Raw genomic sequence first — 24,668 nt, 5'->3', positions numbered from 1 at the left:
TACCACTAAATAAACCTATTAGCCCCTAAAGCGACAGCCCCCCACATCGCAACAACCTAAATTAAACTATATTAACCCCTAAACCTAACCCTAACGTAACCCTAACCCTAGCACCCCCTAACTTTAACGTAATTAAAATATAGCTAAATTAAACTTACAATTATTATTAATTAACACCTATTTAAAATGTAATACTTACCTGTGAAATAAAACCTAAGCTTGCTACAATATAACTAATTATTATTGTAGCTAGCTTAGGTTTTATTTTTATTTCACAGGTAAGTTTGTATTTATTTTAACTAGGTAGATTAGTTAGTACATAGTTATTAACTATTTACTAACTACCTAGGTAAAATAAATACAAACTTACCTGTCAAATAAAACCTAAGCTGCCTTACACTAAAACCGAACATGGCAAAAAATAAAAAAAACTACCATCACAAAAAAAACACTAAAATTACAAAAAATAAAACAACCTACCATTACAAAAAATAACAAACGAAATTATACACAATAATAAACATTATTGCTATTCTAATATGTAAAAAACCCCACAAAAAAACCCCTAATCTATAATAAACTACAAAGGTCCCTCAAAATGGCCTTTTGGGGGCCCTTAAAAGGGTCTTTTGTAGGGCATTGCCCTAAAGTTAACAGCTCTTTTGCTACAAAAGAAAACAAACACCCCTAACAGTATACAAACCCAAGTCCCGCTTGAGCAATCTTCATCCAGGTGGCGAGAAGTCTTCATCCATACAGCCTCTTCTATCTTCATCCAGGCGGCGAGAAGTCTTCATCCAGATGGCCTCTTCTATCTTCAGCCAGGCGGCATCTTCTATCTTGATCCCGGCGGCGTGGATCGGGTCCATCCTGAAGATATCCGGCATCCTCTTCATACGGTCGCTGCTGAACAATGAATCTTCAATGCAAGGGAGCCGTTTCAAAATGGCGTCCCTTGCATTCCTATTGGCTAAAAAATGTGAATCAGCCAATAGGAATTAGAGCTGCTAAAATCCTATTGGCTGATTTGAACAGCCAATAGGATTTTAGCAGCTCTCATTCTTTTGGCTGATTCCTCATCCAATAGATGGGTAGATTAGGTTTTATTTTATTTTTATTTTGTGGGTTTGTGGAGTGGAGGTTTGTATAGTGTTAGGGGGTGTTTGTTTTGTAGCAAAATAGCTGTTAACTTTAGGGCAATGCCCTACAAAAGGCCATTTTAGGCCCCCCAAAAGGCCCTTTTAAGGGCCCTTGGTAGTTTATTATAGATTAGAGTTTTTTTATTTTGGGGTGGTTTTTCCTTTTTTAAAGGGTATTAAAATAGGAATATTTTTTATTGTTTTGTATAATTTTGTTTGTTATTTTTTGTAATGGTAGATTTTTTTATTTTTTTGTAATTTTTTTTTTTTTTTATAATGTTAAGCTTAAGTGTAAGGCAGGTTAGGTTTTATTTTACAGGTAATTTTGTATTTATTTTAACTAGGTAGTTAGTAAATAGTTACTGTAACACTATGAGTTTTAGATTTTGGAACGTATCTTGTCAGTATACGCTGGAACACAAGCTTTTTAGCCTCACCGCAAAACTCGTAATGACAGCGCTATAGAAGTCCCATGAAAATACGTCACTTTTACGTGTGTGGGAATGATGTTGCGGTACAGGCTAAAAGGCTTGCGGTACAGCTATACCGACAAGACTTGTAATGGCTGCGGTGCTGTTTTAACACTGAAATGGCTATTTTTTCAGCGTTAAATCACAAACACACAACTCGTAATCTAGGTGTATGTAAACAAGAGGCAGTGCAATAAATTAACCGGCCAGTGGAGTTCGGGAGAAATTCCATCCAATTTAAAAGGGTATTTTTGTTGTTCCTTTGAATGAAATGAATTCAGGTGTTTATCTGAGTGCATTGCCTCTTTAAAGGGACATTAAACAGTCTGTTTTATTGTTGTAATAGTAAGAAAAAGCCCTAAGTAATACTTAATAGAAACAATTGCAATATGAATTATTCATAATTTGAAAAGGATTTTCATTTTATTTATTTGTTTTTAACTTAATTTGTGCAGGATCCATTTATTTTCTGTCACAGCCTCACTAGAGGCTGTGATTTCTACAGGAAGGTGGAGCTTGCCCTTTGTGAGCATTTACTACAAGACACATGGACTAGTTCCAATTAGTTTCTTGCTAACGTAGATGAAGTTTGCTTAAATAATGAAGTGACAGGATGAAAAAAACTACTATGCACAATACTACCTTTTCCAAAAGACAATACAAATTATGTACTACTACTGAAAAGGATGGTCCATTTTTTTAATATTCTGATTTTCTGATTCTTGCCTACATTATTATTTGCAGTAGTAGTCATTACCTTGAACTACCAAAAGGTGGTAAAAAAACCCTACATATTTACAAACACCACTTCTTCAAAAGACAACTATGTACTACTACTGAAAACGATTGTCTATTTTTTTTTTAGATTCTGATTTTTTATTCTTGCCTATGTTGGGGTTAACCACAATCTATTGGCAATTGGCTCCCTAAATGGATTTTTATTTCTGTCCGAATGAGTCATCAAATTTCTCAATGCAAAATCAATTTGTCAAATGACTGCAGCCGGCAAAAATAAAAAGCTCCCCAAAAAAGCATTTACATGTGTAAAGTACCTGTTCTCGATATACAAGCTATGAAGTCATCCAAAACGAACTGATACAATAGCCTATTCACACCTCTTAAGGTTACAGTAAAGGTTTATTCAAGTAACCCCATTGTCATTGTGGAAGGGAATTACTAATTTACATGTGTTAAATTAACCTATTGTAATTCAAATCCATTATCATCACTGATTAACCATATGAATGCTATATTTATCTTGGCATGATGAGCGTACTTTAACCCCTTTGCCACCAAGAATTTCAGATAAAAACTTGCTCAAAGTACAGGAGAATGTTTTTGCATTTTTGCTATCACTCTGTTTAAACAGAAATACATCTCTTGATTGTTTGATTTACCTTTAAAACATTTTATATATTTTTAAGCTAAACAACCCAAGGTATTGATCTAGGCCCATTTTTGTATATTTTATGACACTATTTGTCCACCAGATACGATCACATTAAAAAAAATTGTTAACTTTTTCACAAACTTTGACTTTCTCACCAAAATTATTTACACCCAACTACTGCAGTCATATGGCAAATGGTTATAAAATCTTTTATGGAATCCTCTGTGTTCAGAAATGGTAGACATGCATGGATTTGCCATTGATTTTTGGCAATTAGAATGCTGCTTATTGCAGCTGCACACCTTACTTGAAATTCCTAGCAGTGAAGGGGTTAATCATTTAGCTTGAAAAGTACATTTTTAATGCAGAGTAGAGATTAACCTCCCACCTGACACTTCACATTCCCTGATCCCTACCGGATCCCTCCCAAACAGCTCTCATACCTCCCTGACCCTCCACTGGTCACCACCTTCTAAGGTACTGGCAGAAGATCTGCCAGTATGCAGTTTAGGTTATTTGTTATTTCCTTTTTTTATTATTACTATTATTTTCCTTGCATTGTTGTTATCCCGCCTCAACCATTCCACCTCCCTGATTCCACCAAACAGCTCTTTTGCCCTCTCCCTCCTACTAGTGGTGGCCATCTTAGGTACTGGCCCAGTTTATGAATTTTTTAATTATTATTTTTATTTATTTAATAAAATTTTATTTTCTGGAATTTCCCATCCCTTCATCTCCCTTAAAAAAAAAAATCTCTAGTGTAGGGCCCCTACCCCTTTGTGCCACCCTCCCACCGCAGGCCTTACCTCCCATGCCTCCCGCCGGCACAAGTAGTTGATCATTACAGACAGTGACACAGACTTTCTAACTGCTTTCAAAGTAAAAAATTAGCACAGCCACATTAGCGTACATATTACAAATTAAAAGTAAAAAAGGTAGCGTGCAAGCAAAAGACACAGGCACCATCATTTCAGGACTTTGGATATTGCAACCGTAAAAACTCATTCTCCACATAGACTTCTGTGGGGCTCACTGAAGAAATGCCTATTAGCTGTTGCTCTCACACTAACCCGACACTGCGTTAGATCAACTGCACTAAAGCTGCAGCTGAATTAGAAATTATTTAAATTCCTATGTTCTTCAAATAGAAGAAAATGTTTTTTGCTTTTTTTTAATATGAATATTTTTTGTAAAATATATGTCTATTCCTATAAATATGTGTGACATTGTTATTATAATATTTGATTAAAATTCAATGATAGATTGAGATTGAAGCGATTATTAGTAGTAGTCATTAACTTGAACTACCTTTTAGAAGAGGTCGTAAAATTCTTATGTACAAATACTACTAAGCCATTCAAAGTATGTACTACTACTGAAAATGTTAAATTGTCCATTTATTTGAATATTCTTATTTTAGCCTGTAATGCAATGTCCATTCCAAACTCAAAAAAATGACGTTTGAGTGCAGGATTTTCCATAGCGCAGTATTACAGGTTGTGCGGTTCGGCTAAAATGCTTGCATTACAGCCTATACCGACACTATCCATACTGCCATCTGAGAGCAGTAGTTATGGATTTTGAGAAACAAAAATGTTTCACAAAAATCATAACTAAAATGTTACAAAGTACACTAACACCCATAAACTATCTATTAACCCCTAAACCGCCACCCTCCTGCATCGCAAACACTATATTAAAAAACCTATTAACCTATCCTATCCTCCAACTCATTGCTTGACCCCCTGCAATATAGCTTCCGTCCCCAGCACTCAACTGAGACTGCCCTCCCCAAGGTTACTAACGATCTTCTTTCTGCTAAAAACAATGGCCACTATTCTATACTTATCTTACTTGACCTGTCTGCTGCCTTTGACACAGTTGACCATCCCCTCCTCCTACGGACTCTCAGCTCCCTTGGGCTCTGTGACATTGCTCTCTCCTGGATCCACTCTTATCTCTCTAATAGGTCCTTTTCAGTCTCATTTGCCTGCGACTCATCCTCTCCATTGCCTCTGTCTGTTGAGTAACTCAAGGCTCTGTTCTAGGCCCTCTACTCTTCTCTATTTATACTTCCTCACTGGGTAAACTGGGTTATTAGTAGCTATGGCTTCAACTATCACCTCTATGCTGATGATACTCAGATCTACCTATCCACCCCTGCACTCTCTCCTTCTGTCCTTTCCCACATCAGCGACTGCTTATCTGGCATTTCTTTCTGGATGGCCTCTCACCACCTAAAAATCAACATGTCCAAGACTGAGCTTCTTCTAATCCCCCCAACTAATATTACTCCAGTTTCTAACTTTACTATCACTGTCGGTGACACCACTATCTCCCCATCACCCCAAGTCCGCTGACTAGGAGTTACACTCGACTCCAATCTGTCCTTCATACCCCACATCCAATCGCTCTCTTCATCCTGCCGCAACCACCTACGCAATATCTCCAAAATTCATCCTTTTCTGAGTGCTGAAACTACTAAACAGCTAATCCATTCCCTAGTAATTTCCCGGCTTGACTACTGTAACAACCTACTAACTGGCCTTCCTCTCTCCCGCCTCTCCCCCCTTCAATCCATCCTAAATGCCTCTGCTAGGACAATCCACCTCTCCCGACGCTCTGTATCTGCCGCACCCCTCTGTGAGTCCCATCACTGGCTCCCCATTCACAGCAGAATTAAATTCAAAATTCTCACTCTGACCTACAAAACTGTTACCAATGCAGCCCCCCCATACCTGTCCTCACTCATCAACAAATATACTCCAGCCCGTCCCCTAAGATCCAACAACGATCTACTCCTTGCCTCTTCTACCATCACCTCCTCTCATGCTAGACTACAGGACTTCTCTCGTGCGGCACCAACCCTCTGGAATGCACTTCCTCGAGCTGTCAGACTTTGCCCCAACCTCTTTTCCTATAAATGCTCCCTAAAGACCTTATTGTTCAGGGAAGCCTATAACCAAATCAGTAACTAATGAATTCCACTTGCCTAATAGTTGCCCTCATCTAACTTCACACTAACATCATCATTCTCACCCTCCTACCCATTTAGATTGTAAGTTCCCACGGGAACAGGGCTCCCAATTCCTCCTGTATTTGTTTGTTAAATTTTGTCTGGTGTCTCATATTGTACTGTTCTTTTATCTTTGTTACCTATGAACAGCACTGCAGAATTTGTTGGCGCTTTATAAATAAATAATAATAATAATATTAACCGCTAAGCTGCCGTCCACCCACATTGTGACTCCTAAATAAACCTATTAACCCCTAATATGCCACTCCCCGACATCACCAACACTAAAAATAATTATTATCCCCTATTCCGCTGCTCCCTAACATTGCCAACACTAATAAAAGTTATTAACCCCTAATACGCACCCTCCGATATCGCCAGCACTAAATATAATTATTAACCCCTATTCCACCGCTCGCTAAAATTGCGGACACTAATAAAAGTTATTAACCCCTAAACCGCCACCCCTGACATCGTCGACACTAAATATAATTATTAACCCCTAATCCGCCGCCCCCCGACATCGCCAACACCTAAATAAACCTATTAACCCCTAAACCGCCAGCCCCCAACATCGCCAACACTATAATAAAGTATTAACCCCTAAACCTTCAGCCCCCCACATTGTAACTACGAAACTAAACCTATTAATCCCTAAACTGCTGCCCCCACATTGCAAAACACTAAATTAAACAATTAACCCCTAAACCTAACACCCCCTTAACTTTAAATTAAAATTGAACTATCTTAAAATAAATAAAAACTTACCTGTGAAATAAAAAAGTAACCCCCACCCAACCAACCCCCCAAAATATAAAACCTAACTCTAAAAAATCCTAAGCTACCCATTGCCCCTAAAGAGGCATTTGTATTTTACTACCCTTAAAATGGAATTCAGCTCTTTTAACCTGTCCAAAGCCCTAATCTAAAAAAACCCACCCAATTAAAAAAAAAAAAAACCTAACACTAACCCCATAAATTCTACTCATGGTTCCTGAACTCAGGGCATCCATCATCATACAGACGGCGAGAAGTCTTCATCCAGACAGCGACACCTTCATCCATTTCGGGGACGTCTTCTATCTTCATCCTGGCAGCGCGGGAACGGAGCTATCCTTTATGGCGATGACATCCTGCACAGAGCGTCCTCTTCATACGGTTACCGCCATGCACTGAAGTTGAATGAAAGGTAGCCAATTCAAAATGGCATACCTTGCATTCCTATTGGCTTATTTGATTCTTCAAATTCAAATCAGCCAATAGGATGAAAGTTGCTGAAATCCTATTGGCTATTCAAAACAGCCAATAGGATGAGAGCTACTGAAATCCCATGGGCTGTTCAAATCAGCCAATAGGATTTCAGTAGCTCTCATCCTATTGGCTGTTTTGAACAGCCAATAGGATTTCAGAGGCTCTCATCCTATTGGCTGATTTGAATTTGAAGAATCAAATCAGCCAATAGGAAAGCAAGGTACGCCATTTTGAAACAACTACCTTGCATTCAATTTCAGTGTACGGCGGTGACCGTATGAAGAGGAAGCTCTATACAGGATGTTTTCACCGTCAAGGAAAGCTCTGCACCGCGGGGATGAAGATAGAAGATGATGGATGAAGGTCTCGCTGCCTGGATGAAGATGGATGTCCGGACTTCGGGAACCGTTAATAGAATTTATGGGGATAGTGTTTTTTTTTTATTTTGGGGGGTTGGTTGGGTGGGGGGGGGTTACTTTTAGCGGGGGACATAGTAATTTTTTAAGGTAAAAGAGCTGGTTAACTTAGTGCAATTCCCTATATAAGGCCCTTTTAAGTGCTATTGGTAGTTTATTGTAGGTTAGGGGGTGTTTTTATTTTGGAGGGACTTTTTATTTTTATAGGGATATTAGATTAGGTGTAATTGTTTTTATTTTTGATAATTTCCTTTATAATTTTTTGTAAGCTTAGATTATTTTTATTCTGTGTAATTTAGTGTTTATTATTTTTTGTAATTTTAGATTTTTTAATTTTTTTTCATTGTGTTAGGTGTTTTAAATTTGTAATTTAGATTTTTTTAATTGGTAGTTTTTTAAATTTTATTAGAATAGTTATGTTAGGATAATTTATAGTTTAAACTTAGTTTTTTTATTTCACAGGTAAGCTTTTATTTATTTTAAGATAGTTATATTGTAATTTTAATTTAAAGTAAAGGTGGTGTTAGGTTTAGGGGTTAATAGTTTAATTTAGTGTTTTGCGATGTGGGGGGCCAGCGGTTTAGGGGTTAAAAGGTTTAGTAGTAACGATGTGGGGGGCTGGAGGTTTAGGGGTTAATACTTTATTATAGTATTGGCGATGTGGGGGGCCGGCGGTTTAGGGGTTAATAACTTTTATTAGTGTTGGTGATGTCGGGGAGCAACGGAATAGGGGTTAATAACTTTTATTAGTGTTGGCGATGTCGGGGAGTGGCGGAATAGGGGTAACTAACTTGTATTAGCGTCAGCGATGTCGGGGGGTGGCGGGCTAGAGGTGTTTAGACTAGGGGTTTATGTTAGGGTGGTAGGTTTAAACATAACTTTCTTTTCCCCATAGACACCAATGGGGTTGCGTTACGGTGATCTCCATTCCGCAATCGCAGGTGTTATTTTTTTTTTGACACTCTCTCCCCATTGATGTCTACGGGGGAAAGCATGCACGAGCACGTAAACTCAGCCCTTGGCTTTTGCCGGTATGAAGCTTAACGCACCATAATTTTCTGGCGTTAGTTTCGCTCTCTGTTTAGAGCAAAACTCGTAATATAGGTGATAATTATTAACTGTAGCAGTCATTACCTTGAACTGCGCTGGCAGAGGAAGTGGTAAAATATATTTATGTACAAATATCACCTCTTCCAAAAGGCAATTTAATGTATGTACACCTACTGAAAATGATTGTACATTTTAAATTAACAATATTTTGATTGTTTTTACCAACGAGTACAGCCACCAAGCAGCAGCTACTGAGACTATTTAGATATGCTTTTCAATAAAGGATATCAAGAGAATGAATCAAATTAGATAATAGACGTGAAGGGGAAATTTATTTAAAATTGCATGTTCTTTCTAAATCAAGGGGAAAAATGTGGGTTTAATGTCCCTTTAAAGGGACATGAAACCTAAATGACATATATTGATCCAGTCACATGCACGCCCCTACACCTTTCTTCCTGCTTTTCAACAAATGATACTAAGAGAAAAAATTAAATTTGATAATAAAAGTAACTTGGAAAGTTTTAAAAATGTTACACTCTGTCTGAAGCATTTAAGAAAATACTTAAAGGGCCACAAAACCCAAAATCTTTCTTTCATGATTCAGATAGAGAATAGAAATTTAAACAACATTACAATTTACTTCCATAATTTATTTTGCTTCATTTTATAAATATCCTGTGGATGGCATGTCCCTTTCAGTTTTATATACCTTTAACGCCTTCGGTACTTGGGAATTTCAGAGAAAAGATTGCCTAAGAAAACAGATAATTTTTAGCATTTTTGATATCACTCCGTTTAAACAGAAATGGAGCCTTTTTTTTATTTTTTATTATTTACCTATGAAAACTACATATATTTTTTAAAGTAGTCAACCCAAAGTATTGATCTAGGCTTCATTTTGTATATTTGATGCAACTATTTGGCTGCCAAAAATCAAAACGTTAACTTTTTTGCAAACTTTGGGTTTCTCACTAAAATTATTTGCACACAACTACTGCAGTTAAAAGACAAATGGTACCAGATTACAAATAGGGTGCTAATATTTTTTTTTTGTTCACGAAAGTTTGGATATACTAGATGGGTATGCGTGTAGTAAAATCTATCGGCTAGATTACAAGTTTTGCGGTCTGTCTATTTCAATAACATAGGAGCAGTGGTGCCTTTTTAAATTTTCATTGATGACACTCAATAAACATTCACAGTGTGGCCTGGATAAAGTAAGTGAACCATTGTCATCAAGTGAACCATTGTCAAGTATTGTAAGGCACACAAAGCCTGGTTAATGACAAATCTATTCTCAGAAAGATTGGTCGGTGTGAACTTTGCTTCAATATCAACAAATTTCACAGGACCTTTGAAGATGCATTATAGAAATGCATGACACTTAGGTTACAAAAGCATTGCTAAAGACATGGGTGTTCATCAAGCCACAGTACGACAAATTGTCTACAAATGGAAAACAATTAGGGTTGTTGCTACTCTCACTAGAAGCCAGATTCTAAAAGCTTTGGCAGGGTAGACATGGTTTGCGAGTGCAAGATGTCTTCCATGCAGAGTAAAAGAGCTTGCTAGAATATATTCTAAATATTTATAAATAGATATTCCTTCCTATATATATATCTGTATTTATATATAATCATGTTTATATATATATATTTATATATATACAGTAGGTGTATATATTGTACAAAAAAACATCAGATATATGTTGAAACATTTATTTATTAATAAATAGAACATATTCTTGTATGTGAATAATATTGGAATGTGAAATATTCATATTTTCATGTCGGGTTTGCGCAAGTGAGATGTATTGTTTCACTTTTTTTTCTCATTTACTTCTATGGGGGAATAGGTCAATGCACACTTGATTTTCTAACTTCTGCTTTTTGTATTCGTCGGGCTAGTGCGCAAGCAAAAGCAATTTACTTTCAACTCATAATACGAGCGCAACCCAACAAGCGTAAATAGCTTACTTCTAGCACTCTAAACTAGAACTAAATCTGAGAAGTCACTTGGAGGACCAGTGATTGTTCCAGTGCTGAGCAAACTAACTTTTCCTGTTATAGTTTTCCTTATTATTAAGGGACTGATTATCTAAACCTTGCCACTTAGACGAGATGATCTAAAATTATCCTTCAGCACTGCGAGATCCCTAGTGAAATTTTAAAAAGGCAGATTTTGCTATACTTCACAAGAGGTATTCCCTGCATTTCTGTATGTGAAGGAGAGACAAGCCTATGCAATATAGCACTGCATGACATGAGAGTTCTGCTGCATTTACATTTTGTTTTTGAAACATTTATATTACTTTAGACTTCAGATTAAGTTTTATTATATTTAAACATTGCATTTTCTATTTTGTATTTTATTTTGTATTCAACAGTGTATTTAGGATTGCAAATTCTGATTATGCTTTCACAGTTGGAGAGAAATTATAGTGCAGACTTCACAGGGGATAAACCCATTGAATTCTAAATGAAAAGGGGCAGAACCTGGAAGTCCCAGAGAGATGAGCTTTCTGGGATACAGAATTTCACAGGCGAGAGAGAAGGCAAATGGATAACACCTAGATCTGCAGCACTGCACTAATGGGAACTAGTTGCAGATTGATGGAGGCACATATATGCCGCTTCTCATTGGCTCATCTGATGTGTTCAGCTAACTTCCAGTAGTGCATTGTGGCTACTTTGACAAAGGATACTAAGAGAATGAAGCAAGTTTGATAATAAACACAAAATGGATAGTTGCTTAAAATTGTATGTTCTATCTGAATTATGAAAGAAAAAAAATGACTATATATATATATATATATATATATATATATATATATATATATATAAAAGTCCTTTAACTATAGTAAAATACATGAGCACATTTTTGATACAATTATAATGTATCTATATTTATTTACTTGAAAAGTAATATTTTAGGTTAAATTCCATGATGAGTTCCTAACATGTTTCATATTTAATTGACTTATTTTCCATTTGTTTGCTAATAGACGGCTAGATTACGAGTTTTGTGGTATGAGTGAACGAACAGCATTAAGGCTCTTTTTCACTACTGCTGGTATTACGAGTCTTGCAGGTTTAGCTGTACCGCGCACTTTTTTGGCCGTAACGCAACGTAACTACCGCAGCTTTCCAAAAGTCCTTTTTCAATGGGACTTCCATTGCGCCGGTATTACGAGTTTCCCTGTCCGGCCAAAAAGTGAGCGGTAAAGCCTTTATCGTCAAGATCCATACCGTAAACTGAAAGTCAGTAGTTATGGGTTTTATGCTACAACGCTGTAACACAAAACTCATAACTAAAGTGCTAAAAAGTACACTAACACCCATAAACTACCTATTAACCCTTAAACTGAGGCCCTCCCGTATCGCAAAAACTAAAATTATTAACCCCTAATCTGCCGCTCCGGACATCGCTGCCACTATAATAAACATATTAACCCCTAAACCGCCATACCCCACATCACAAACAGTAGTTAAATATTATTAACCCCTAATCTGCTGCCGCAACCTACATTACTGTTATTAACCCCTAATCTGCTGCCCCAAAATTGCTGCCACTATACTAAAATTATTAACCCCTAAACCTAACCCTAAGTCTAACCCTAACCCTAGAACCCACTAACTTCAATGTAATTAAAATAAATCTAAATAAAACCTACTATTAATAACTAAATAATTCCTATTTAAAACTAAATACCTGTAAAATAAACCCTAAGCTAGCTACAATATAACTAATAGTTACATTGTAGCTATCTTAGGTTTTATTTTTATTTCACAGGTAAGTTTGTATTTATTTTAACTAGGTAGAATAGTTAGTAAATAGTTATTAACTATTTACTACCTACCTAGCTAAAATAAATACAAATTTACCTGTAAAATAAAACCTAACCTGTCTTACACTATCACCTAACATTACACTACAATTAAATAAATTACATTAATTAAATAGAATTAACTAAATTAAAAAAACAAACACTAAATTACACAAAATAAAAAAGAAATGATCAAATATTTAAACTAATTACACCTAATCTAATAGCCCTATCAAAATAAATAGCCCCCAATATAAAAACCCCTAGCCTAAATTAAACTGCCAATAACCCTTAAAAGGGCCTTTTGCGGGGCATTGCCCCAAAGAAATCAGCTCTTATACCTGTAAAAAAAAATACAAACAACCCCCCCAACAGTAAAACCCACCACCCACACAACCAACCCTACTAAATAAAAACCTATCTAAAAATCCTAAGTTCCCCATTGCCCTGAAAAGGGCATTTGATTGGGCATTGCCCTTAAAAGGGCATTTAGCTAATTTTCCGCCCAAACCCTAATCTAAAAATAAAACCCACTCAATAAACCCTTAACCCGACATCCATCCTCAACGAAGCAGCAGAAGTCTTCATCCAAGCGGCAAGAAGTCCTCAACGAAGCCGGGAGAAGTGTTCATCCAAGCGGGCTGAAGTCTTCATACAAGCCGGCAGAAGTCTTCATCCAGACGGCATCTTCTATCTTCATCCATCTGGCGCGGAGCGGCTCCATCGTCAAGACAACCGGCATGGAGCATCCTCTTCTTACGATGGCGACTGAAGAATGAAGGTTCCTTTAAGGGACATCATCAAAGATGGTGTCCCTTTAATTCCAATTGGCTGATAGAATTCTATCAGCCAATCAGAATTAAAGGTGAAAAAATCCTATTGGCTGATCCAATCAGCCAATAGAATTGAGCTTGCATTCTATTGGCTGATTGGAACAATAGGATTGAGCTCGCATTCTATTGGCTGATTGAAACAACCAATAGAATGCAAGCTCAATCCTATTGGTTGATTGGATCAGCCAAACGATTGAAGCTCAACCTATTGGCTGATTGCATCAGTCAATAGGATTTTTTCACCTTTAATTCCGATTGGCTGATTGAATTCGATCAGCCAATTGGAATTCAAGGGACTCTATCTTGGATTATGTCCCTTAAAGGAACCTTCTTTCTTCAGTCGCCGTTGTAAGAAGAGCCGCTCCGCGCTGGATGGATGAAGATAGAAGATGCCGTCTGGATGAAGACTTTTGCCGTCTTGGATGAAGAATTCGGCACACTTGGATGAAGACTTCTCCCGGCTTCATTGAGGACTTATTGTCACTTGGATGAAGACTTCTGCCGCTTCATTGAGGATGGATGTCGGGTCTTCAAAAACTGTAAGTGAATCTTTGGGCGGTTAGTGTTAGGTTACATTAAGGGTCTATTGGGTGGGTTTTATTTTTAGATTAGGGTTTGGGCGGAAAAAGAGCTAAATGCCCTTTTAAGGGCAATGCCCATCCAAATGCCCTTTTCAGGGCAATGGGGATCTTAGGTTTTTTCGATAGGTTTTTATTTGGGGGGTTGGTTGTGTGGGTGGTGGGTTTTACTGTTAGGTGGTTGTTTGTATTTTTTTTACATTCAAAAGAGCTGATTTCTTTGGGGCAATGCACCGCAAAAGGCCCTTTTAAGGGCTATTAGTAGTTTAGTTTAGGCTAGGGTTTTTTTTATTTTGGGAGGCTTTTTTATTTTGATAGAGCTATTAGATTAGGTATAATTAGTTTAAATATTTAATAATTTCTTTTTTTTGTGTAATTTAGTGTTTTGTTTTTTTGTAATTTAGTTAATTGTATTTAATTGTATTTAATTGTATTTAATTAATGTAATTGATTTAATTTTATTGTAATGTTAGGTGTAAATGTAAGACAGGTTAGGTTTTATTTTACAGGTAGTTTTGTATTTATTTTAGCTAGGTAGCTAGTAAATAGTTAATAACTATATACTAACTATTCTACCTAGTTAAAATAAATACAAACTTGCCTGTTAAATAAAAATAAAAAAAAAAGATAGGTACAAAGTAACTATATAATAGTTATATTGTAGCTAGCTTAGGGTTTATTTTATAGGTAAGTATTTTGTTTTAAATAGGAATTATTTAGTTATTAATAGTCGGTTTTATTTAGATTCATTTTTATTACATTAAAGTTAGTGGGTGTTAGGGTTAGGTTTAGGGGTTAACCCCTTAACGACCGAGGACGTGCAGGGTACGTCCTCTAAAAAATGTCAGTTAACGACCAAGGACGTACTCTGCACGTCCTCAGTCTGGAAAGCAGCTGGAAGCGATCCTGCTCGCTTCCAGCTGCTTTCCGGTTATTGCAGTGATGCCTCGACATCGAGGCATCCTGCAATAACACTTTCTGGCCATCCGATGCAGAGAGAGCCACTCTGTGGCCCTCTCTGCACCGGACATCGATGGCCGGTATCGTTGGTGGGTGGGAGCCGACTTGGGAGGCGGGTGGGCGGCCATCGGTGAGCTCTGTAAAGTGGAGGGGGGCGGGATCGGGGGCGGAGCTTTCGGGGGCGCGCGCGGGCGCGCGCATGTGCACGGGGGGTGGCCGGCGGGCGCGTGCACGGGGCGGGAGCGGGTGGGAACCGCTACACTACAGAAAAAAAGTTAGGAGTAAAGTGTAATAAAGAATTAAATAAACATTTTTTTTTAAAAGCATTTAAGCAATCTGGAAGGGGTGGGGGGTTGGTATTGGGGGGGGAAGCTACACTACAGAAAAGGGACATTTTTTTTATAAAAAAACATATTTTCACTAAAATGGGTACTGGCAGACAGCTGCCAGTACCCAAGATGGCGCACATAAAGTCAGAGGGGGAGGGTTAGAGAGCTGTTGGGTGGGGGATCAGTGAGGTTGGGGGCTAAGGGGGATCCTACACAGAAGCATATGTAAATATGCTTAAAAAATGCACAAAAAAGCCCAAATTTTCCTTTTATTTTAGTACTGGCAGAGTTTCTGCCAGTACTTAAGATAGCCGGGACATTTGTGGGGTAGGGGAGGGAAGAGAGATGTTTGGGAGGGATCAGGGGGTCTGATATTTCAGGTGGGAGGCTGATCTCTACACTAAAGCTAAAATTAACCCTGTAAGCTCCCTACAAGCTACCTAATTAACCCCTTCACTGCTAGCCATAATACACGTGTGATGCGCAGCGCCATTTAGCAGCATTCTAATTACCAAAAAGCAACGCCAAAGTCATATATGTCTGCTATTTCTGAACAAAGGGGATCCCAGAGAAGCATTTACAACCATTTGTGCCATAATTGCACAAGCTGTTTGTAAATGATTTCAGTGAGAAACCTAAAATTGTGAAAAATGTAATGTTTTTTTTAATTTGATCGCATTTGGCGGTGAAATGGTGGCATGAAATATACCAAAATGGGCCTTGATCAATACTTTGGGATGTCGTCTCTAAAAAAATATATTTATGTCAATGGATATTCAGGGATTCCTGAAAGATATCAGTGTCCCAATGTAACTAGCGCTAATTTTGAAAACAAAATGGTTTGAAAATAGCAAAGTGCTACTTGTATTTATGGCCCTATAAGTTACAAAAAAAGCAAAGAAGATGTAAACATTGGGTATTTCTAAACTCAGGACAAAATTTAGAAACTATTTAGCATGGGTGTTTTTTGGTGGTTGTAGATATGTAACAGATTTTGGGGTTCAAAGTTAGAAAAAGTGTGTTTTTTTCCATTTTTCCTCATATTTTATAAATTTTTTTATAGTAAATGATAAGATATGATGAAAATAATGGTATTTTTAGAAAGTCCATTTAATGGCGAGAAAAACGGTATATAATATGTGTGGGTACAGTAAATGAGTAAGAGGAAAATTTCAGCTAAACACAAACACCGCAGAAATGTAAAAATAGCCTTGGTCCCAAACGGACAGAAAATGGAAAAGTGCTCTGGTCACTAAGGGGTTAATAACTTTAGTATAGTGGCGGCGACGTTGGGGCGGCAGATTAGGGGTTAATAAGTGTAGGTAGGTGGCGGCGACGTCGGGGGCGGCAAAATAGGGTTTAATAACTGTAATGTAGGTGGCGGCGACATTGGGGGCGGCAGATTAGGGGTTAATAAGTGTAGGTAGGTGGCGGCGACGTTGGGGGCTGCAGATTAGGGGTTAATAAGTGTAATGTAGGTGGCGACAATGTAGGGGGCAGCAGATTAGGGGTGTTTGGACTCGGGGTTTATGCTAGGGTTTTCGGTGTAAACATAAATTTTCTTTACCCATAGGAATCAATGGGGCTGCGTTACAGAGCTTTACGCTCCTTTATTGCAGGTGTTAGGCTTTTTTTAGCCGGCTCTCTCCATTGATGTCTATGGGAAAATCGTGCACGAGCACGTAAAACCAGCTCTTAGCAGCGCTGGTATTGGAGTGCGGTATGGAGCACAATTTTGCTTTACGCTGCAATATTGCCTGCTAACGCCGGGTTTATGAAAACCTGTAATAGCAGCACTAGAGGGAGGTGAGCAGTGGAAATAACTTGCAAGTTAGCAACCGAGCAGCTCTTACCGCAAAACTCGTAATCTAGCCGAGAGTAAATTAATAATAATGAAAAGGAGTGTATGAATGGCCCTATAAGCAGCAGGGTATACTTGTTTCACAGTGCATGGAGCATATTTGTATAGTCATGACATCACAGAATAATAAATAACCAAATTGCTCTGCAGTTCTCCACTCTTTTATCATCAAACTCTAATAACCACAATATAGGAAGTCACATATTCTATTTAACTCTGTGTAAGTTTAAAAACAATACGTAAAAAATATAAGATCCTAAAATCCAAACTATGCATTTCCATGGTTTAATTAAAATTACATTTATTCTGCCTATCATAGCATTCCATGATTTGTAAAAATAGTTTCAAATTATAATAGAAATGACTATAGTTCTGTATGCTGCAGTATGCTAATGTATTCTGTTTTGAGGTTAAATCAGCTTGCTCATTTGTTATCTGCTCTGAGTGTGTTTCAGCAAGTGTTGCTATTACAACAGAATGAATAATTTTGAGCCACCTGTTGGTTTTGTCAATATGTTGTGTACCCTTTGTGTGGGCAGGTATTGATAAACACCAGCTTTCATCCTTCTCAGATCATTTTATTGCTATCAAGAGCAACACTTTCTCACCACATGTCTTAAGAAAAAAAAAGGATTACAGTCATGAAACTCTGAGGATTTTGGATTGTTAATATTTATATTTTTTTTTTTATTAGCACTCCTGATGGTTTGATTGTTGAATTCGGAAATGAAAAAATTACTCATATTTGCTTATGTCTTGAAAGTATCAAAGAAGGTACAGACTTTGAAATATTAGCTGATGTATTTTGATCTCTACTTGTTTCAACAGTTGAAGAAGACTCGTTAGCACAAGAGTTGAGGTAAGAACCAAATATAACTTAATGAATCCTTAATCCATTTTTGTCCTAATGTTGTAAACATAGCACATCATCTAATCTCTGAACTGCCTAATGTCTTTCTTATGTCAATAAGATTTATCATTTTGTCAACAAGATTTATATTTTTGTCATTTTATAATTGCATAAAGATGCAATATTCTAGATATATTTAAAAAAAAAGAATCAATATACTATTTGACAAAAAGTTAAACTTCAATAAAAGCTTAAACACACAAAGACTGAAAAACGCAGGGCTAGATTAAAAGTGGAGCACTATTTTAACGTGTGCCCGTTTACGGGTGCACGTTAAATAACCAGCCATCACGAGTTTGTGGGAGCACTTTGCGCCTAGCACAATTAACCAGAGGTCAGACCTTTGCATAATTAAAAAAATGTGCCCCAATTGCTCCCCAAATAAAATGGACAGTTTATTTCTGTAAACAAAAAATAATTGCATAAATATTTTTTTTATTTTAAATAACTGCAAGAAGAAGTTATAAGGAGTTAACGTGAGGGGATATGTAAACTGCCTTTTACATTGAAGTCTATGGTGACTGTGTTTTTACTTTAAATATATATGTATATGCTTATATATGTATATATTTATGTGTTAATATGTGTATATGCGACTTACCTCCTGCGCTAGGTGGTTTTCTGTGTCTCACGGCATGAGAACAAGGCTCCCACTGGAGTCTATGGAAGCGCGCTCTCGTGAGGTCAAAGCTTCTGGGCAATTTTGCACTCCACTCGTAATCTAGCCCACAGTAAGCATCACTATATGAGTTTTACTTAAAGGGACTTACTTATCTATTATATATATATATATATATATATATATATATATATATATATGTATATATATATATATATATATATATATATGTGTATATATATATATATATATATATATATACAGTATATATATATATATATATATATATATATATATATATATATATATATATATATATATATATATATATATATATAAAGGGCATTTTTTAAAATGTATTACAGGTTTTTGCTTTTTAAAAGATCCCTGAAGTTAAAGGAACATGAAACCCACATAGAGCGTACAATTTTAAACACCTTTCCTATTTGCTTCTATTATGTAATATGGAATACCAAAGGAATGAAACAAATCTGCTAATTGGAGTACATTCAAAGTTATTTAAAATTGTATTCTTTATCTGAAACATGAAAGAAAAAATGTGGGTTTCATTTCCCTTTTAATGTGAGAAAGCTGTTTAAATAATAAGAAATACATGTTTATGTACAACAAATGTTTGTTCATTTGGCAAAGTAATATCCACAAAAAAACAAAAACAACCAGTAATTCATTTTGAAACATTATGGACCAGAGTATTATTTTTGAAAATTATTTCCCTAAAAGTACAATGTCCCCTTAAAGTGAAGACATCTCAACTCTCCCTGAAGTTCAGGGAGTCTCCCTGATTGTAATAGCGGCTTCCTGATGCCAGCAAATGGAATCTCCCTGAAACTACAAGTACCATGATCCAATGTGGCTCAAATCCAGAAAAGTGTTTCTTTAATAAATGCCTTTAGTTGCTGGGAAGTTATACAACCCTCAAAGCATGCACCAGTAACCAAGAAGCCCCCACTTATTCTAATAAAATAAAACACAAATACTACCAACAAGCGTACGATCACTGGAAAATAGGTTTGTTGCATGTGGTTGTGCAATAAAGCTACTTTTTTTTAATGTGACTTTAGTGGGAAGCTACTTTAAAGATGCGTCACAGTAGCGCGGTGAGGCCATCTCCCTGAAATTAGTTTTTGCAGGTTGGGATGTCTGAAAGTGTCAGAAGGGGATTTATGGAAGAATTATGCCTACATTTAACAAAGTACAGAAGAAAATGCAATTTGCAGCTTTAAAACAAAAGTCTTCTAATTTTATAATACTGAATACTTAATTGGTGTTGAATAATATTGCATTGCCATGTTTACCTTGCAGGCAACAACAATACACAAGGAAGTTGACAAGAAGAACAATAGCATTAACCTTTTACCGCCGTTATGGTGTTGTATTCCGTCCAAACGGCGCTGGGCTTTAGCGCCATTAGGACCAAATACAACGTCATAGCCGTTTGGCTGTCTTGAAGCTAACGGAGCTTCCTGAATGTGATCGTGGTCTGGAGGGCGTGCCTAGCATCATAGGGCTGCCCCCCTGACCCGATCCCATAATTGAAATCGTTGTTCCGATGTAGACATTATGACCCTGTCATAAAAGGGTTAATAAAATACATTTAAAATATAATAATTTATCAAAAGTCATTTGAAATCCAGTGCTTCCCTTTATCGAATCAAGGTATCAGTGTACCATACAAAGAGGTTATGCATGTTACATAGAGATGTTTATTTGATATTTTCTAGTCATCTTTTTAAATATATGCTGGATTAACCTACCTCTCAACATTTCCCAGAGCTGAGGTGAGAGGGACTTGTGGGAACTGGCCTTTTTGTGGGCAGAGCTGATAAAGGAGGAATGGGCCATAGATGTTCTGTGTGTGGAGTAAGTGTGTCATAGGCAGAGGGAGCGGGAGGAGCTGAGGCAGTTCCTGAAAATCTATATATTTGTCCAGAGAGAGGAAGATGTGGGAGGGGCAAAGCTCCCCAAGTGTGACAATCCCACAATTCCACTGATGCACCATATGGTAACCTACCACCAGGTATATATTAAACGACTAATTAAGTAGCATACAATAAATATTTTACCAGAGGACGGGTTCCCTGTTTGGAAACATTGTCAGTCCAATAAAAATTATGGCATATTTCTGTAGCAGGCTAGATGAGCCCACTAAGGGAGAGCTAGTTTTCACAGTGTGATGACACTTTTTTCAATTTAAACCCCTGCCTTATCAGTACCTCAACCATACTAGTCTTATGCTTCTTTTAAGGTAAATTATCAACATTCAGGACTATAAATAGGCTGAAGGGGATAGCCTATTACACATTTGTTTAGTCACATATTGCTAATTTATTAATTTATGGCTATGTCTGGTACAATAATACCCACACTAGATTACTGAGGCCTTTTTATTAAATATATTACTATTAATGAAATCAAATTAAGATAAACCAATTTAAGGGAAGGAAAGACGAAAGGACTCAATATTATATTTTTTTCATATCTTATTCCTGCTGGTCATCTCTGAACCACAAAACGCAACAGTATTATGATTGCCAATGGTTAGAAAGGGCCGTGGATGGTGCACAGGGAAAACAGTGAAAAGAAAAGGACAAAATATATACTAATTTGACAAAACATAGCTACTTTATTTATTGCAAAATGGTCCATAGACATAAAGTTGCAGTGTTCAATTTGTATTTAAAGGGGAGTTGTACAGTACAATTTTCTCCTCTGTAATGTGTTCTTCTTAAGTTCTTAATAATTAAATTTACCTGTTGTGGTAAACTCATTAACACTTATCTCATTTACCTTGATTCTGTCCTTTAAAATAATTATTTTTGCTTGTTGAGATCCCCACCTATGATGAAAGTTTCAATAGTACAGTAATGACATTAGAAAAAAAGCTATGTAAACAATGTACATATTTAGAAATTAACCTCCAGTGGATGGTGAAAGACAGAGAGAGTCCAGCCCTTTTTAGAGTGCTTTTAATACACTGAACTCTTACTAGCTGCTTGCCTGCATAAAATATACTTTTAATGTTCCTTAGTTACAATCAACACATTTATATATATTTTGTATATAAAAAACTTTCAATAGAGTGCACTCCCACCTCCAGGGTCAACTACCATGGTGCAGGCAAGCAAGATAACAGTTCCACAAATATCATGCACTCACTGGATTTATGCAAAAAAAGTGCTTTATTGGCACGCAAAGGTACAGTGACGTTTCACGGATCTCACCCCTTCATTAGACTAAGTCTAGTGCTTAGTCTGATGAAGGGGTGAGATCACCGAAACGTCATTGTACCTTTGCATGTCAATAAAGCACTTTTTTGCACAAATCCAGTGAGTGCATGCTATTTGTGGAACTATATATATATATATATATATATTCATATATATATATATATATATTCTGGTTTCTCTTCTAACTTCCTGACATGAATACACAACTGGAGAAAAGAAGGACAGCAAAAGAGATGGGAGAGTTAGAGCAAAAGAAAAGGGAGAGAGAGCGCAAAAGAGAGAGAGAGAGCAAAAGAGAGGGGGGAGAAAGAGGTGAGAGATAGCAAAAGAAAGGGGGGAGAGCGCAAAAGAGGGGAGAGACATAGATAGAGAATGCAAAAGAGAGGGGGAAGAGAGCAAAAGAGAGGGGGAGAGAGAGAGCGCAAAAGAGAGGGGGAGAGAGGGGGGAGTAAGAGAGAGAGCAAAAGAGAGGGGAGAGAGACAGCAAAATAGAGGGGGTAAAGAGAGCAAAAGAAACAGGAAAGAGAGCAAAAGAGGGGTGATAGAGAGAATAAAAGAGATGGGGGAGAGAGAGAGCAAAAGAGAGGGAGAGAGAAAAAGAGCAAAAGAGAGGGGGGAAAAGAGAGAGCAAAAGAGATGGGGGAGAGAGAGAGCAAAAGAGAGGGAGAGAGAGCGCAAAAGAGAGAGAGACAGCAAAAGAGAGGGGGGAGAAAGAGGTGAGAGATAGCAAAAGAAAGGGGGGAGAGCGCAAAAGAGGGGAGAGAGAGACATAGATAGAGAATGCAAAAGAGAGGGGGAAGAGAGCAAAAGAGAGGGGGGGAGAGAGAGAGCGCAAAAGAGAGGGGGAGAGAGGGGGGAGTAAGAGAGAGAGCAAAAGAGAGGGGAGAGAGACAGCAAAATAGAGGGGGTAAAGAGAGCAAAAGAAACAGGAAAGAGAGCAAAAGAGGGGGGATAGAGAGAGCAAAAGAGAGGGAGAGAGAAAAAGAGCAAAAGAGAGGGGGAAAAGAGAGAGCAAAAGAGATGGGGGAGAGAGAGAGAGCAAAAGAGAGGGAGAGAGAGCAAAAGAGAGGGGGAGAGAGAGAGCATAAGAGAGTGGGGGAGAGAGCAAAAGAGAGGGAGAGATAAAGAGCAAAGGAGAGGGAGAGAGAGAGCAAAATAGAGGGGAAGAGAGACAGCAAAATAGAGGGGGAAAGAAAGCAAAAGAAATGGGAACGAGAGCAAAAGAGGGGGGAAAGAGAGAGCAAAAGAGATGGGGGAGAGAGAGCAAAAGAGAGGGAGAGAGAGAGAGCAAAAGAGAGGGGGAGAGTGAGAGCAAAAGAGAGGGGGGAGAGAGAGAAAGCAAAAGAGGGGGTATAGAGAGAGCAAAAGAGGGGGTAGAGAGAGCAAAAGAGAGGGAGAGAGGCAGCAAAAGAGAGGGGGAGAGAGCAAAAGAGAGGAGGGGAGAGAGAGAGAACAAAAGAGGGGGGATAGAGAGAGCAAATAAGAGGGAGAGAGACAGCAAAAGAGAGGGGGAGAGAGAGCAAAAGAGAGGGAGAGAGAGAGAGCAAAAGAGAGGGGAGATAGCACAAAAGAGAGGGGAAGAGAGAGCACAAAAGAGAGGGAGGAAAAGAGAGGGGGGAGAGAGGGAGCAAAAGAGAGGGGGGAGAAAGAACAAAATAGAGAGAAGAGAGCAAAAGAGAGGGGAGAGAGAGAGCAAAATAGAGGAAGAGAGACAGCAAAGAGAGGGGGAGAAAGGGGAGAGAGAGAGAGCAAAAGAGAGGGGAGAGAGAGCAAAAGAGAGGGGGAGAGCACAAAAGAGGGGAGAGAGAGAGCATGCAAAAGAGGGGGACTAGTATAATATATTTAAATAAAAAATATATTAATAGATATTAAATATAATCATTATTATTATGTATAATTTGAGGAAAATGCACTATGCAGTTTGTGCAATAGGTGCTGATTTATGAAAGTGCAAGTGGACATGATACGCTGTTGCGTATAATGTCCGCCGCACATCGCTGAATGCCGACAGCATATGCATTTATCATTCTTGGGAACTGCTTTTGCAATGCTGCCCCATGCAGATTCGCAGGCGCTAGCAGAGGGTGTCAATCAGCCCGATTGTATAGGAGCAGGCGGACCAGTTATGGAGCAGTGGTCTTAAGACCGCTGCTTCATAACTGCTGTTTCCAGCAAGCCTGAAGACTCGCGCGGAAACAGGGGCATCAAGCTCTATTCGGAGCTTGATAATTCGGCCCCTTAGTATCTTCTTTTGTGATAAAGTACTAGTTTTATGAAGACCTAGATAGTGTTGTTTTAGTAATAATTACATTTAAATTACAGTAATGTTATATTGTTAATAGATGATAGTACAGATTGTTTAACAATATTGCTGAACAGTGGTAAAAGTTAGTTTAAGGGAAACAGAATAATATTTTAACACAGACAAGATGACTTTTGAATTGTAGAGAGACAGTTATTAATGTTGTTAAAGACCAGGAAACTCATAATATGTTAAATTAACTACAGGTAGACACTAATAAACTGTAATGAAACTACTTTGAATAGGTCATTGATCATGTGACTGGCATCATCGTTTTATCTGACAGTCTTTGAAGTGCTCTCAATTTGGAGCAGATTTTGTCTGAGCATCTGATTGAAGCAAGCTATTCAAAGAGTTAGCAAGTTGTTCATAGCCAAATTTGCATCAAAAAAATGTTATGAACAGCACTTTCTAATTAAAAACAAAATGATGGATGTGGCTATAGGAAAAAATATACGTCAGTTAAA

The 24,668-nt window shown here is 37.6% G+C and overlaps 1 protein-coding gene across 1 annotated transcript in view; it reads left to right on the top strand.

Annotated features, from left to right (window-relative positions):
* Nucleotides 1-24,668, top strand: part of ST18 (ST18 C2H2C-type zinc finger transcription factor) — a 283,008-nt gene that overhangs the window by 4,547 nt on the left and 253,793 nt on the right. Inside the window, 1 exon segment of the mRNA XM_053713138.1 lies at nucleotides 17,951-17,981. The gene's annotated coding sequence lies outside the window, so the exon portion shown is untranslated.

This window comes from Bombina bombina, chromosome 5 (genome assembly GCF_027579735.1).
Source record: "Bombina bombina isolate aBomBom1 chromosome 5, aBomBom1.pri, whole genome shotgun sequence".
NCBI lineage: Eukaryota > Metazoa > Chordata > Amphibia > Anura > Bombinatoridae > Bombina > Bombina bombina.
The sequence above is the reverse complement of the archived record's forward strand: the minus strand, read 5'-3'. Positions and strand labels throughout refer to the sequence as shown.